This window comes from Salmo salar, chromosome ssa17, assembly GCF_905237065.1.
Source record: "Salmo salar chromosome ssa17, Ssal_v3.1, whole genome shotgun sequence".
NCBI lineage: Eukaryota > Metazoa > Chordata > Actinopteri > Salmoniformes > Salmonidae > Salmo > Salmo salar.
Genome location: NC_059458.1, coordinates 35,365,587 through 35,381,040, shown reverse-complemented (window position 1 = coordinate 35,381,040; position 15,454 = coordinate 35,365,587). Strand labels below are relative to the sequence as shown.

At 39.7% G+C, this 15,454-nt stretch overlaps 1 protein-coding gene and 1 non-coding gene across 2 annotated transcripts in view; one reads left to right on the top strand and one right to left on the bottom strand.

Annotated features, from left to right (window-relative positions):
* Positions 1-15,454, top strand: part of LOC106575979 (zinc finger protein OZF) — a 154,439-nt gene that overhangs the window by 76,416 nt on the left and 62,569 nt on the right. The window lies entirely within an intron of this gene.
* LOC123728331 (U2 spliceosomal RNA) lies at positions 3,581-3,771 on the bottom strand. The gene has a single exon (XR_006760218.1). It is a non-coding gene; the product is annotated as a U2 spliceosomal RNA (small nuclear RNA).

Below are 15,454 nucleotides of genomic sequence, written 5' to 3'. Positions count from 1 at the left end.
ATTAGGTTACAAAACATTATTGAAATGTTGAACTATATGTATTATTGCAAGTAAAAATCCTTCGCGTGTGACAACCCCATATTTCCACAGTGTCAACAAAATGTTCTCATTTCAGAAGTGTGTCCAAACTAAATTGGTGGAGATATTGGAGGAGGTGAAACGTGTTGGGAGATCTGAGGCCCAAGACTCTTTGAGTTCCATGTCAAGAGGATGGAGACGGGGCAAGACGTTGAGCAACTATAGAAGCCGCCTTCAAAGTGTGGATGCACAGAATCTGATGGTGAAATTTACATTTATTTTGACATTTCATTTACACTGTAGATTCAGTAAGGATTTTTCACACTACCTAAAGTGATACAATTAGTTAATTCAACTCTTACAAGCAATGCCTGTAGAATTGATTTTTAAATTAGTCCTACTGAGACAGAGGTTAATGGATGAAACGGAGCCATTCGGTAGTCGTTACTACGCTAGGCGAGCGGGAGACAGGGCGTTCAGAGAGCTAGCAGGCCGGGGCTAGCAGCTGGGTCTTCAACGACGCAGAGGCCGGTTGAGAGCACATCAGCCGAAATACGTCAGCAGACCAGTCGTGATGGATCGGCGGGCACCGTTTCGACAAAGGGTCCAGATCAATTGGCAAGAGAGGTATTGTAGTTGGTGTACTTCGTTTGCTAGCCGTGGGAATAGGCCTAGCTCGAGGCTAACTGGTGCTTGCTTCTGGACAAAGGCATTAGCCACTCTGTAGCAGCTAGCTAGCTGCGACGATCCGGTGTAATGGTCCAGAGCTTGCGGCAGTGATGCAGTGGGAAAAAAAGAATAGCAGTCTGACATGCTCAGGGCTGATATCACGCTGTGCAGACTGGCAGATATAATCCGGGCTAAAGCGGCTGGTGTCTGTGCTAAAGGTAAAGACCGCTAGCAGTGGCTAACAATGACAAAATAGCTAGTAGTTAATTAGCTGGCTAGCTGCTAATGGAGTTTCCAGTTATAAGGTCTAAAAAAAATAGATCCGTACCACATTGGGTGAGGCGGGTTGCAGGAAGTTATATTTAATTTGAAAATGGAAAAAGAGATTGAAATGTATACAGAAAAACGGAAAAGGCTGAATATTTACACGGGACAAAAACAAATGCGTCTTGCTACTACGCCATCTGGCATTTTAACCTATTGATGCGCAAGTTCTAAAAATGTATAACAGTCTGCCCAACGAGACATTTTCTCATTCTGTTTTTATTTTATTTTAATTCTGCACCTTTGTATAAGTTGTACTTCCAGTTTTGATCATCATGATTTAGTGACTGCAAAGAACATTTATGGATCTACTGGGATTTTTAAAAGACAGACTAACTTTCTGTTCTGTCTGCTTGCACTCAAGAAATAAGTATAGTTGTGTCAATCTTTTTGTACGCAGTCTTGTTCTGTTGATGAATGTATTTGCAATTTTGATGGTATTATATTTTTTATGAATGTTATGTTTTTTTAAAAGACAACTACATTTTCAAAAAGCATTTACTGTTTTGCAAAAGTTGTGTGTTTTGTGGAGTCTGTTTTGAAAATCTACAACATTGTTCTAAAAAATGCTTGTAGTCGATTGAGAGAAACTAATACATACAGTTGCTCTCTGATTAAATAGTACAAGAGTACACCCTGCTGGACAAAAAAGCTTACTGCAGCTGGTATTCCCAGGCAGCAAGTACTAACCAGGCCCGACCCTACTTAGCTTCCGAGACTGTATTGTGTTTATATGATATGTAATAATGCCGTAAACGAAGGAATAACTCTTGCTACACTTTATCAAGTTTATGTCACTTGAAAAAGTGCGGTGTGAAATCATAGAAATAGAATCAATGGGATAAACAGACAGTTACTTTAACACAGGCAGATAGATGAGTTACACCTTTTAAACATTTGACGACATATATTTGAGTCTTGTGAAAATAGCAGGCGTTTGAAATAATGACTTCAGACAAATACATCAGATAACGTTACCAGTACATGACTTTAGCACATTTCATAGTTTATATTGTGTATCCAATCATATTTTTTTTAAAACTACTTTATTACTTAGCTATTTGTGTATCTTTTTGATCATGTGTATTGTCACTCTTGAGGAGAGAGCATTTCACTGTAATGTTTACACACTATATACATTCTAGTCATTTAGCAGACGCTCTTATCCAGAGCAACTTACAGTAGTGAATGCATACATTTCATTTTTTCCGTACTGGTCCCCCGTGGGAATCGAACCCACAACCCTGGCGTTGCAAACACCAGGGTATGTCAACTGAGCCACATGGGACCACACGTGCACGTGACGAATACACTTTCGCACCATTCACATCAGCTATCATAGTCAATTTTACGGTAACAGACTTGACCAGCACTATCTAGCCATCACTGACACTAAGATGAACTTACTAGATGTGAAAATACAATATATACTGCTCAAAAAAATTAAGGGAACACTTAAACAACACATCCTAGATCTGAATGAAAGAAATAATCTTATTAAATACTTTTTTCTTTACATAGTTGAATGTGCTGACAACAAAATCACACAAAAATAATCAATGGAAATCCAATTTATCCAGCCATGGAGGTCTGGATTTGGAGTCACACTCAAAATTAAAGTGGAAAACCACACTACAGGCTGATCCAACTTTGATGTAATGTCCCTAAAACAAGTCAAAATGAGGCTCAGTAGTGTGTGTGGCCTCCACGTGCCTGTATGACCTCCCTACAACGCCTGGGCATGCTCCTGATGAGGTGGCTGGACAGTCTGTGGTGCAACGTGGCGTTGGTGGATGGAGCAAGACATGATGTCCCAGATGTGCTCAATCGGATTCAGGTCTGGGGAACGGGCGGGCCAGTCCATAGCATCAATGCCTTCCTCTTGCAGGAACTGCTGACACACTCCAGCCACATGAGGTCTAGCATTGTCTTGCATTAGGAGGAACCCAGGGCCAACCGCACCAGCATATGGTCTCACAAGGGGTCTGAGGATCTCATCTCGGTACCTAATGGCAGTCAGGCTACCTCTGGCGAGCACATGGAGGGCTGTGCGGTCCCCCAAAGGAATGCCACCCCACACCATGACTGACCCACCGCCAAACCGGTCATGCTGGAGGATGTTGCAGGCAGCAGAACGTTCTCCACGGAGTCTCCAGACTCTGTCACGTCTGTCACGTGCTCAGTGTGAACCTGCTTTCATCTGTGAAGAGCACAGGGCGCCAGTGGCGAATTTGCCAATCTTGGTGTGCTCTGGCAAATGCCAAACGTCCTGCACGGTGTTGGGCTGTAAGCACAACCCCCACCTGTGGACGTCGGGCCCTCATACCACCCTCATGGAGTCTGTTTCTGACCGTTTGAGCAGACACATGCACATTTGTGGCCTGCTGGAGGTCATTTTGCAGGGCTCTGGCAGTGCTTCTCCTGCTCCTCCTTGCACAAAGGCGGAGGTAGCGGTCCTGCTGCTGGGTTGTTGCCCTCCTCCACGTCTCCTGATGATGTTTTTGAGCAGTGTAGATCATGATCCTAACCAACTAAAACGAAGCAACTCCGGATTTATATTTACAACGACAGAGGGTGCACCGTTCCTGGAGGTACTGCAATACCAGGTTGATGCGTGGAGTGGACGGAGCAAGCCCCTATTCCATCTCCCTGTTCCAAAAATCAATTTAATATATGGTCCCCAGATAGGGGACGTATCAGATATTAAACTGATAAGAACAGATACTACACTTGATCTTAGCCAAAAGGCCGAGAAGCGATACCTGCAACGCTTTCGGGAGGAAGTCGCCCTTCTCCGACACGTCAAATTCGACGATGGTTACACCAAAATTATCTCTATGGTTTTTTTTTCATAAAAAAACATAATGCTTTAATTAAATGTTGGCATAGATTGGGAGTTGGTCAACGTCAGGAATAGCCACGTTTGACTGTTACAAAGTGACACAGTTGTAGGTTCTAAAGTCACGTGGTCATCCCCCTCCAATCAGAAATGAGAGAAAGCGTTGTTAAATTAAAACCATTTTAACTGCTAAATTGGAATAATAATATATCACGGGTGGGGGGGAAACAATTTGGAGATAATATTGACATAAAATGTGATCTTGTATCAAATATCTCTGGTAGCGTTGCTGCCACAACGGAACAGAAGCAATTGTCCACTTGGTGGCGCCAGAGTTCCACCGACCGTCGCTTTTTCATCAAACTGCATTTGAATGTTGAACCACTTGACTTCAATACACCATCAATGCAAATAATGTGAACAATAAAAATAGCCTATGTCTTTTTCTTCTGTAGAGCGTTGTATGATAAGGCCATTGTGAGGAAGCCTTCATAAAGTTGCCCTCCTAAATTACTCGAGGACAAACTTCAACGATGTCCATCCATGGCACTGGACTGCAGTGAGAGCTAGGCCAGAGCGGCTATGGTCCTGGCTGCCTAAATGTTTCCTCCTCATAATAAAGATGGCACTTTAGAGGCTTACTTTTACAATTAGGCTTACTCAGTCACTACAAGAAATGTCATATCATGGTCATAAAATGCCATTTTGGAAATGATTGTGCTTTTTGTATTGTTCTGACTTCATGGGGCCTACTGGAATGAATGGGATGCTTATTCTGTAACATTACTTGATGCTGTATGTGACTGCTGTCTCCTGGTTATGTGTTTGACCAAAACTGTCTCTCCTTCAGCGCCATGGAATGCACAGGTATTACGGTCGCTGTCCTTTCAGCACCCCGAGCCTTTCACCATTGATGTGACACTGTCATTGTCTCTATTTGTGATAGTGGTGCTGGCTACCATCAGCTGTGTAAATGTGTGTCATGTTGTGTCCATGCCGGTTCTGTCAGTGTGTGCAGCCCGAAGCGCAGCCAGGCCTGTTTGATTCATTCATAATGTCATCAAAAAGCATTGCTCCTCCTTCACTTGAATTTGGACTTTTCAGTAGTCGTTAGAAGTTAGAAACAGGAATGTATATTTAGGTTTGAACTAACAGGTTGCCTCCCACAATGTAGACAATGGCTGTTGCGATTGAACCACATGATTAAAGATGTTGTTTTTGTCTCAGCTCACACTTCCCTTGAAACCTCTGTGGTTCATTTCTTTACTATCAAATGAGGAGAGACAAACTTCACAAAAACAAGTCAGAGTTATACTTAAACTAAATCTTTAATAGTGAGAGCTTTGCAATAGCGATGGCTTGTCGACGAATCACCACTTCTGATGATATATTGAAAGCGGCAAGACAAAAGTACAAAGGTCTGTTATAGTCAAGATACACCCCTTTCAACCTACATGATGAACAACAGATATATAGAATGGGTCACAAGGTTAAGATTTGTATGAAAGATACCTATAATACATAGCAGACAATATCTGCTGTGTCAACCGTTTTCATTGTATAGACCAGTGTCTGGCCCTCCAACTCCAAACTGGAACCATCTCTCTCTGGTACCGTATAGAACAGAAACATTAACTCATGCTCTGGAATGCTCTTTAGGTTTTATCACCCAAATATGTCGTAAATCTCCTGTCAGTGTTATCTCCCAGAGGCCCATCATCAATAGAACACACACAAAAGCTATAAGAACACTCTATTCTGTCGAATAAAACAACCATTTGATGCAATGAAAGTATTATAACAATCTTGCAATTTCTCCCACACCTCTCAAGGATGTCCCTAAAATGACATACCCAAATCTAACTGCCTTTAGCTCAGGACCTGAATCAAGGATATGCATATTATTGATACCGTGGGAAGGGGGTACAGAGACGTCAGGGGTTCAAACTGTAGAACCCAGTTCCTACATTTTTAATATAAAAAATTATTTTATCAAACAAAACTATGCTACATTTTATCTGAGGCCATCAGGAAGAAGAATCAGAGTAACATTACTGAAAGTAAGTACATTATTTACCTTCAGAGGGGAATGTATAAAACCAGTTGCCGTGATAAGTTTGTTGTGCACTCCTCAAATAGCATGGTATTTTTTCACTGTAATAGCTACTGTAAATTGGACACTGTAGTTAGATTAACAAGAATTTAAGCTATTTGCCCATATAAAGACATGTCTATGCCCCAGAAAGTTGTCTGTTGTGTCTGTTATGTCTGTTGTTTAAGTCATTCCAGTCACATTAGCAACAACCATCCCAGTTTAGGGACAGCAATCCCGTAGAGGTTATGAACCCATTTTGAGCTTCATTCTTTTATTCAAGAATATAACACAAGAGCTTTGTGTGTGCAATAGTTTGAAGAAAAATAAATTGATTCATAAATACAATTTCACAATCATGATTATACTGATAAAAAAGATGCTTTAATTATGTATAATTCTAATTTTATTATAATTGTCATACTGATGTAAACCCCACATACAACTAAATAAAAAGTGTATATAGTGCATAACACAGCCCCGAATTAAAATAACTCTAAATTCACTGTAATATACAGTAAACTAGTGTTTTTCCAACGTCGTAGCTGGCATAATATGGGCATGTTATGCTTTGCCATGTTAATGGATTAGAGCTCTACTAGTGGCATACATCTGGGAAAAAAGTCTACCAGACATTTTTACAGACAATTTTGTTAAATGCTTTGAGATAGCGGTCATAAAAGTTTACTGTAATGTAACAACTTTATATATATATAAAAAAAAGGATAATGATAAAGAATGTGGAGATAGGCCATGTTATTTAACACTTATGTACAATCTCTCTTATCAAATACAAAAAAAATATAGTGTGTGTGTGTGTGTGTGTGTGTGTGTGTGTGTGTGTGTGTGTGTGTGTGTGTGTACTGTGCTTGCATGTCGTGACTTTTAAAACACATTTTGTTTTAACTCAACATTTGCTAAACAGCACTCCCGTTAGGCTACTGCAGCCTCACTGTACCCATGATGTAGCTATCATCTTTATCTGGGCAGGAGAGTGCATCCGACTGTCAAGACATCAGTAGATTTGTAGTTCAACATCATCTGTGTGTACCTGCAGAAAAAACAATAATACATGAATGATTTTGAAGAACGTCAATAACATACATCATTTAAAATACATTTCTGTGAGGAGGAATTTTAAAATATATACCTTTCCCCAGTAATTTCCTTAGACACCTGCTTGCTCATGGACTTCTGAAGGTCATTCAGGCACTCTTTGAAATTCTTGCATTGATTACACAAGTCCCTGTCTGTCTGGAAGAGGTTTGTTACATACAAACAGACAGAGACATATTATATCCATGACTTATAAACAGACAGAGACATATTATATCCATGACTTACAAACAGAGACATATTATATCCATGACTTACAAACAGAGAGAGACATATTATATCCATGACTTATAAACAGAGAGAGATATATTATATCCATGACTTATAAACAGACAGAGACATATTATATCCATGACTTATAAACAGAGACATATTATATCCATGACTTATAAACAGAGACATATTATATCCATGACTTACAAACAGAGAGAGACATATTATATCCATGACTTATAAACAGAGACATATTATATCCATGACTTACAAACAGAGAGAGACATATTATATCCATGACTTATAAACAGAGACATATTATATCCATGACTTATAAACAGAGACATATTATATCCATGACTTACAAACAGAGAGAGACATATTATATCCATGACTTATAAACAGAGAGAGATATATTATATCCATGACTTATAAACAGACAGAGACATATTATATCCATGACTTACAAACAGAGACATTTTATATCCATGACTTATAAACAGAGAGACATATTATATCCATGACTTACAAACAGAGAGAGACATATTATATCCATGACTTATAAACAGAGAGAGACATATTATATCCATGACTTATAAACAGAGAGAGATATATTATATCCATGACTTATAAACAGACAGAGACATATTATATCCATGACTTACAAACAGAGACATTTTATATCCATGACTTATAAACAGAGAGACATATTATATCCATGACTTACAAACAGAGAGAGACATATTATATCCATGACTTATAAACAGAGAGAGACATATTATATCCATGACTTATAAACAGAGAGAGACATATTATATCCATGACTTATAAACAGAGAGAGACATATTATATCCATGACTTATAAACAGAGAGAGATATATTATATCCATGACTTATAAACAGACAGAGACATATTATATCCATGACTTATAAACAGAGACATATTATATCCATGACTTATAAACAGAGACATATTATATCCATGACTTACAAACAGAGAGAGACATATTATATCCATGACTTATAAACAGAGACATATTATATCCATGACTTACAAACAGAGAGAGACATATTATATCCATGACTTATAAACAGAGACATATTATATCCATGACTTATAAACAGAGACATATTATATCCATGACTTACAAACAGAGAGAGACATATTATATCCATGACTTATAAACAGAGAGAGATATATTATATCCATGACTTATAAACAGACAGAGACATATTATATCCATGACTTACAAACAGAGACATTTTATATCCATGACTTATAAACAGAGAGACATATTATATCCATGACTTACAAACAGAGAGAGACATATTATATCCATGACTTATAAACAGAGAGAGACATATTATATCCATGACTTATAAACAGAGAGAGACATATTATATCCATGACTTATAAACAGAGAGAGACATATTATATCCATGACTTATAAACAGACAGAGACATATTATATCCATGACTTACAAACAGAGAGAGACATATTATATCCATGACTTATAAACAGACAGAGACATATTATATCCATGACTTATAAACAAAGAGAGACATATTATATCCATGACTTACAAACATAAAGAGATATATTATATCTATGACTCACAAACAGACAGAAACATATTATATCCATGACTTACAAACAGAGAGAAACATATTATATCCATGACTTACAGAGAGAGACATATTATATCCATGACTTACAAACAGAAATAGATATATTATATCTATGACTTATAAACAGAGAGAGACATATTATATCCATGACTTACAAACAAAGAGAGACATATTATATCTATGACTTATAAACAAAGAGAGATATATTATATCCATGACTTACAAACAGAGTAGCCTCGTACGAGCCGTACTGATCTCTTGAGCTTACATTCTGATAAGCTACATGTATCCTTGAGATCAGGATGGTTCCTACGAGGCTACAAACAGAGAGTCCTAGAGACCTTAATGATGAACTCCTGTTAGGTTGCTTCCTGTGATCAACAGAGAGCCCTAGAGGCCTTAATGATGAACTCCTGTTAGGTTGCTTCCTGTGATCAACAGAGAGCCCTAGAGGCCTTAATGATGAACTCCTGTTAGGTTGCTTCCTGTGATCAACAGAGATTCCTAGAGGCCTTAATGGTGAACTCCTGTTAGGTTGCTTCCTGTGATCAACAGAGATTCCTAGAGGCCTTAATGATGAACTCCTGTTAGGTTGCTTCCTGTGATCAACAGAGAGTCCTAGAGGCCTTAATGATGAACTCCTGTTAGGTTGCTTCCTGTGATCAACAGAGATTCCTAGAGGCCTTAATGGTGAACTCCTGTTAGGTTGCTTCCTGTGATCAACAGAGAGTCCTAGAGGCCTTAATGATGAACTCCTGTTAGGTTGCTTCCTGTGATCAACAGAGATTCCTAGAGGCCTTAATGATGAACTCCTGTTAGGTTGCTTCCTGTGATCAACAGAGAGTCCTAGAGGCCTTAATGATGAACTCCTGTTAGGTTGCTTCCTGTGATCAACAGAGATTCCTAGAGGCCTTAATGGTGAACTCCTGTTAGGTTGCTTCCTGTGATCAACAGGTGCACTTTCTTTGTTTATTATCTTTCTTTTAAAGCTCTTGTGTAAAACAGTAGAAAATGATTGTAAATAATATTTGTAAATAATGATTGTGAATACCGATTGTGAATAATGATTGTAAATAATGATTGATTGTAAAGAAATAAAGAATCAGTACAACAATGTGACATCATCTATCAATATGGTGGGTGTCTGTTGTTCTACAAACAATGATGAAGGCCTCCTCCATTTGAGTTGACCTCTGCTGCTAAAAAAGAATATATTCAAACTTAAAGAATATTTCAGTGAATGGGTTTTTCATTTCTTCCAATCTGGTTTTAGACCTGAACATATGTTTCAGCGGCTACACTAGATGAGGTGCTATATTGTTTAGACCAGGGGTGTCACATTTATTAAATTGAGGGCCTTGTGTCTGCAGGTTTTTTCCTTACAATTCTAACCGAGACAACCAGGTTTGGGAGTTCCTCACGAATTAGTGACCTCAATTGATCAATCAAGTACAGTCGTGGCCAAAAGTTTTGAGAGTGACACAAATATTAATTTTCACAAAGTTTGCTGCTTTAGTGTCTTTAGATATTTTTGTCAGATTTTACTATGGAATACTGAAGTATAATTACAAGCATTTCATAAGTGTCAAAGGCTTTTACTGACAATTACATGAAGTTGATGCAAAGAGTCAATATTTGCACTTCTTTTTCAAGACCTCTGTAATCCGCCCTGGCATGCTGTCAATTAACTTCTGGGCCACATCCTGACTGATGGCAGCCCATTCTTGCATAATCAATGCTTGGAGTTTGTCAGAATTTGTGGGTTTTTGTTTGTCCACCCGCCTCTTCAGGATTGACCACAAGTTCTCAATGGGATTAAGGGGACTCTGGGGAGTTTCCTGGCCATGGACCCAAAATATTTATGTTTTGTTCCCCAAGCCACTTAGTTATCACTTTTGCCTTATGGCAAGGTGCTCCATCATGCTGGAAAAGGCATTGTTCGTCACCAAACTGTTCCTGGATGGTTGGGAGAAGTTGCTCTCGGAGGATGTGTTGGTACCATTCTTTATTCATGGCTGTGTTCTTAGGCAAAATTGTGAGTGAGCCCACTTCCTTGGCTGAGAAGCAACCCCACACACGAATGGTCTCAGGATGCTTTACTGTTGGCATGACACAGGACTGATGGTAGTGCTCACCTTGTCTTCTCCGGACAAGCTTTTTTCCGGATGCCCCAAACAATCGGAAAGGGGATTCATCAGAGAAAATTACTTTACCCCAGTCCTCAGCAATCCAATCCCTGAACCTTTTGCAGAATATCAGTCTGTCCCTGATGTTTTTCCTGGAGAGAAGTGGCTTCTTTGCTGCCCTTCTTGACACCAGGCCATGCTCCAAAAGTCTTCACCTCACTGTACGTGCAGATGCAGTCACACCTGCCTGCTGCCATTCCTGAGCAAGCTCTGTACTGGTGGTGCATCGATCCCGCAGCTGAATCAACTTTAGGAGACGGTCCTGGTGCTTGCTGGACTTTCTTGGGCGCCCTGAAGCCTTCTTCACAACAATTGAACCGCTCTCCTTGAAGTTCTTGATGATCCGATAAATGGTTGATTTAGGTGCAATCTTACTGGCCTGTGAAGCCCTTTTTGTGCAAAGCAATGATGACGGCACGTGTTTCCTTGCAGGTAACCATGGTTGACAGAGGAAGAACAATGATTCCAAGCACCACCCTCCTTTTGAAGCTTCCAGACTGTTATTCAAACTCAATCAGCATGACAGTGTTCTCCTGCCTTGTCCTCGTCAACACACACCTGTGTTAACGAAAGAATCACTGACATGATGTCAGCTGGTCCTTTTGTGGCAGGGCTGAAATGCAGTGGAAATATTTTTGGGGACTCAGTTCATTTGCATGGCAAAGAGGGACTTTGCAATGAATTGCAATTCATCTGATCACTCTTCATAACATTCTGGAGTATATGCACATTGCCATCATACAAACTGAGGCAGCAGACTTTATGAAAATTAATATTTGTGTCATTCTCAAAACTTTTGGCCACGACTGTAAAATCGAGGAGCGAAAACCGCCAGCCACTTGAAAGGTGTTCCTGCAGGCAATGTTCTCTCTAAACTGCGCGCCTGCTCACTTCCTCCAGGACTGCAGTCAGAAGAAATGCCATGCCGCGCAGAGACCCAAGAGATTGAACTTCAATGAGTTCGCACTATATAGATCAACGTTTTTTCTGTGATCGAATCGATATTATCAGTCCCTTTTCAATGCAACAAACCAAAACAAATAACTTTTCAAGATTGAGTCTGTGATTTTGTTGTAGGCAGAGCCAGTCCGAACCGAGTAGAATTCTATTGGCTCGAGTAGCCCACGAGCGGTCTTTCAATCACCAGCGAGTGAATGCGCATGTTAAATATGTAGCCTACACTGTGTAGGACTATGAATTGGGCAGCTATAGGCTATTTGTTAATAAGCCAATTATGTTCTGGCCCGCAGACTAGCTACAAGCCCAGCAACAAACTGACTGGAGGCCAAACCTAGTTACCGACCCACAATGTATAATGCAAATTATAAACTGGGTGGTTCGAGCCCTGAGTGCTGATTAGCTGGGTATGACAAAACATTTATTTTTACTGCTCTAATTACGTTGGTAACCTGTTTATAATAGCAATAAGGCACCTCGGGGGTTTGTGATGTATTGCCAATATACCACGACTAAGGGCTGTGTCCAGGCACTCTGCTTTGCTTCGTGCATAATAACAGCTCTTAGCCGTGGTATATTGGCCATATATCACACCTCCTCGGGCCTTATTGCTTAATTCAGTCTCCCCATTCACCATCATTCAGATAATTCAAACGTGTGGATATAGTGCTACATTTGAAGGACTCATTGGCTCTGTTTATTGAAATGATGTTGTTGCCCACCAGTGCACTCAGAAGAGGAAACAAACGGCAAAGATGTGTTTCACTGTAGAAGCACTGCTCCTTTTACATTTGAATCCCAGGTTGCAAAGCAGAGTGCCTGGACACAGCCCTTAGTCGTGGTATATTGGCAATATATCATATTACAATATTTAAGGGCATATCAGATGGTCTGCTCTGACCATAAGTCACACCAAGCATAGGGTTGGTTGGTATAAGATTGAAATGGGTAAATAATGTACCAGTGAAAATCCTATGAAATAGCTCCCCAATACCATCTGATGTATATATTCAATGTATTACATGAATGGTGAACACAGCCTGTACGAAAATACATTTAAATCTTGTTTTACTGTGATTTTTCTCCACCCTGCTGCACGTATTCAATGTATTCTATTCCCAGTGCAGCTTTACTTCCAGGCTATTATGACACATCTGTCAGTTTCTTCTATGTTCCTAGGCCTAGTATAATAAAAAAACATATAGTTTTTTGGTCACTACCATTCCACAAAAATACTGTTGTACTACAATCGTACATTTTTGTAAGGCCTGTTCTTCACATCGGAGTGCTGCTGCAGGCTCTCTGCGTCTCTTGACCATGTCGGGTGGGCCGGGCACAAAGGTCAAGGCGGCTCTCCACTTCCCTCCAGTAGTTATTTAACAAGCCTGATAATACATCACTCCTGACAGACACAAGCAGAAATGTAGCAGCCTATACACCAAATCATTAGTTATCTGACATGCTGTATTGCATGGAAACTGTAGGCTACTAACAACAGCAGCTACATAGTCTAGCTTACTATGGCCCTGTCCCTCTGACCAGGGTAAACAAAGTGGTAATGTTGTGTATTGTATATACAGTATTTCACTTCAGTTTATTTAATTATGCACGAGAAGAAGAGGTTGCTCAGCATAAATTCATGTACAAACATTATTTTTCATTACATTCTTGTCATTTAGCAGATGTTCTTATCCAGAGCGATTTACAAGACAAGTAAGGGTTAATTGCCTTGCTCAAGGGCACACTGACAGATTTTTCACCTAGTCAGCTCGGGATTCAAACCAGCAACCTTTCAGTTACTGGCCCAACACTCTTAACCGCTAGGCTACCTGCCACCAGATCAATTAACTTCAATACAGTTATTCAAATACATTCATCATCAATGACTAAAATAATGAATCCAGTATTAAAATACAATTCATAGTCTGTTTATCATTAAACAAAAGTTGTTTAGTAATATCAAATAATCCACCCAAACTAATGCTAAAAACTGATCATTACACCATCTTTATCTGATATACACGGCGTGTACAAAACTTCAGAAACACCATCCTAATATTGAGTTGCACCCCCTTTATCCTCTTGAGGATACCCTAGGATAGGGGGCGCCACAGCGCATTTTGAAAAAAAATCGTTCCCATTTTCAACGGCCTACTAATCAAACTCAGAAGCTAGGGCATGCATATACTTATTATATATGGATAGAAAACACCCTAAAGTTTCTAAAACTGTTTGAATGGTGTCTGTGAGTATAACAGAACTCAAATGGCAGTCAAAACCCCGAGACCGATTGAAACAGGAAGTGGAATTCTGAATTGTGGACTCGACTTCTCATCATTCCCTATTAATCACACCGTTAACAATGGTTCAGTGAGCACTTCCTATTGCTTCCACTAGATGTCGCCAGTCTTTTCACAGTGGTTTGAGCCTTATACAGTCGAAACTCAGTGAATGACACGCATTGGAAATTGGTCACAGGGGATGGGCCATCACCATTATGACGCCGGCGGCCATGTCTACCCCCACCTTTGTAAACGGTTTGAAACACAATGAAATCATCCCCCTCAAATCTTATTGGCTCCCTTGGTGTTACAGGCCCTGAAGATTCATGTTTTACAACGTTTGACATGTTTGAACGAACCTACAGGCGGGAAAATCTCATTGTATCCGAAACTTCAGGCTGCGCACGTCGGAGAATTTGGAGAGAGCCCTAGGACGCGCTACCAACAGCAGGCTAATGGAACGTGAAGGAAGGACTTTTTCGACCGAAAATACATCTGTTGTGGACCTGGGATTCCTGGAAGTGCTTTCTGATGAAGACAACTAAAGGTAGGCGATTATTGACAATATTATACAAGATGAGATGTGACATGCGATTGTTCCAAGATGGCGCCGAGCTCTGTATATTAGCTCATTTTCTGAGTATCGCATCTCCTTTTATCGCAAAGTGTGATTACCCAGTAAAGTTAATTTAAAATCTGGTATGACAGGTGTTCTCAAGAGATATTCATCTATAAATGTTAGATTGACAATATAAATTTAAAAATCGTTATCGGATAGTAATTTAGGGAATTGTAGCATTGTTTCCCGGGACGCATTTGAGGGGAAAATAGTCAGTCAACGTTACGCGCCGATGTAAAATGCTGTTTTTATATATAAATATGACCTTTATTGAACAAAAGAATGCATGCATTGTATAACATGATGTCCTAGGTGTGTCATCTGATGACGTTTGTAAAAGGTTAGTGCTGCATTTAGCTGTTTTTGGGTTATTTGTGATGCAAGTGGTTGGTCGGAAAATGGCTATGTTGCTGCTTTTTACGATGGACTCATCTAACATAATCTAATGATTTGCTTTTCCTGTAAAACCTTTTTGAAATCGGACGACGTGGGTCGATTCAGGAGAGGTG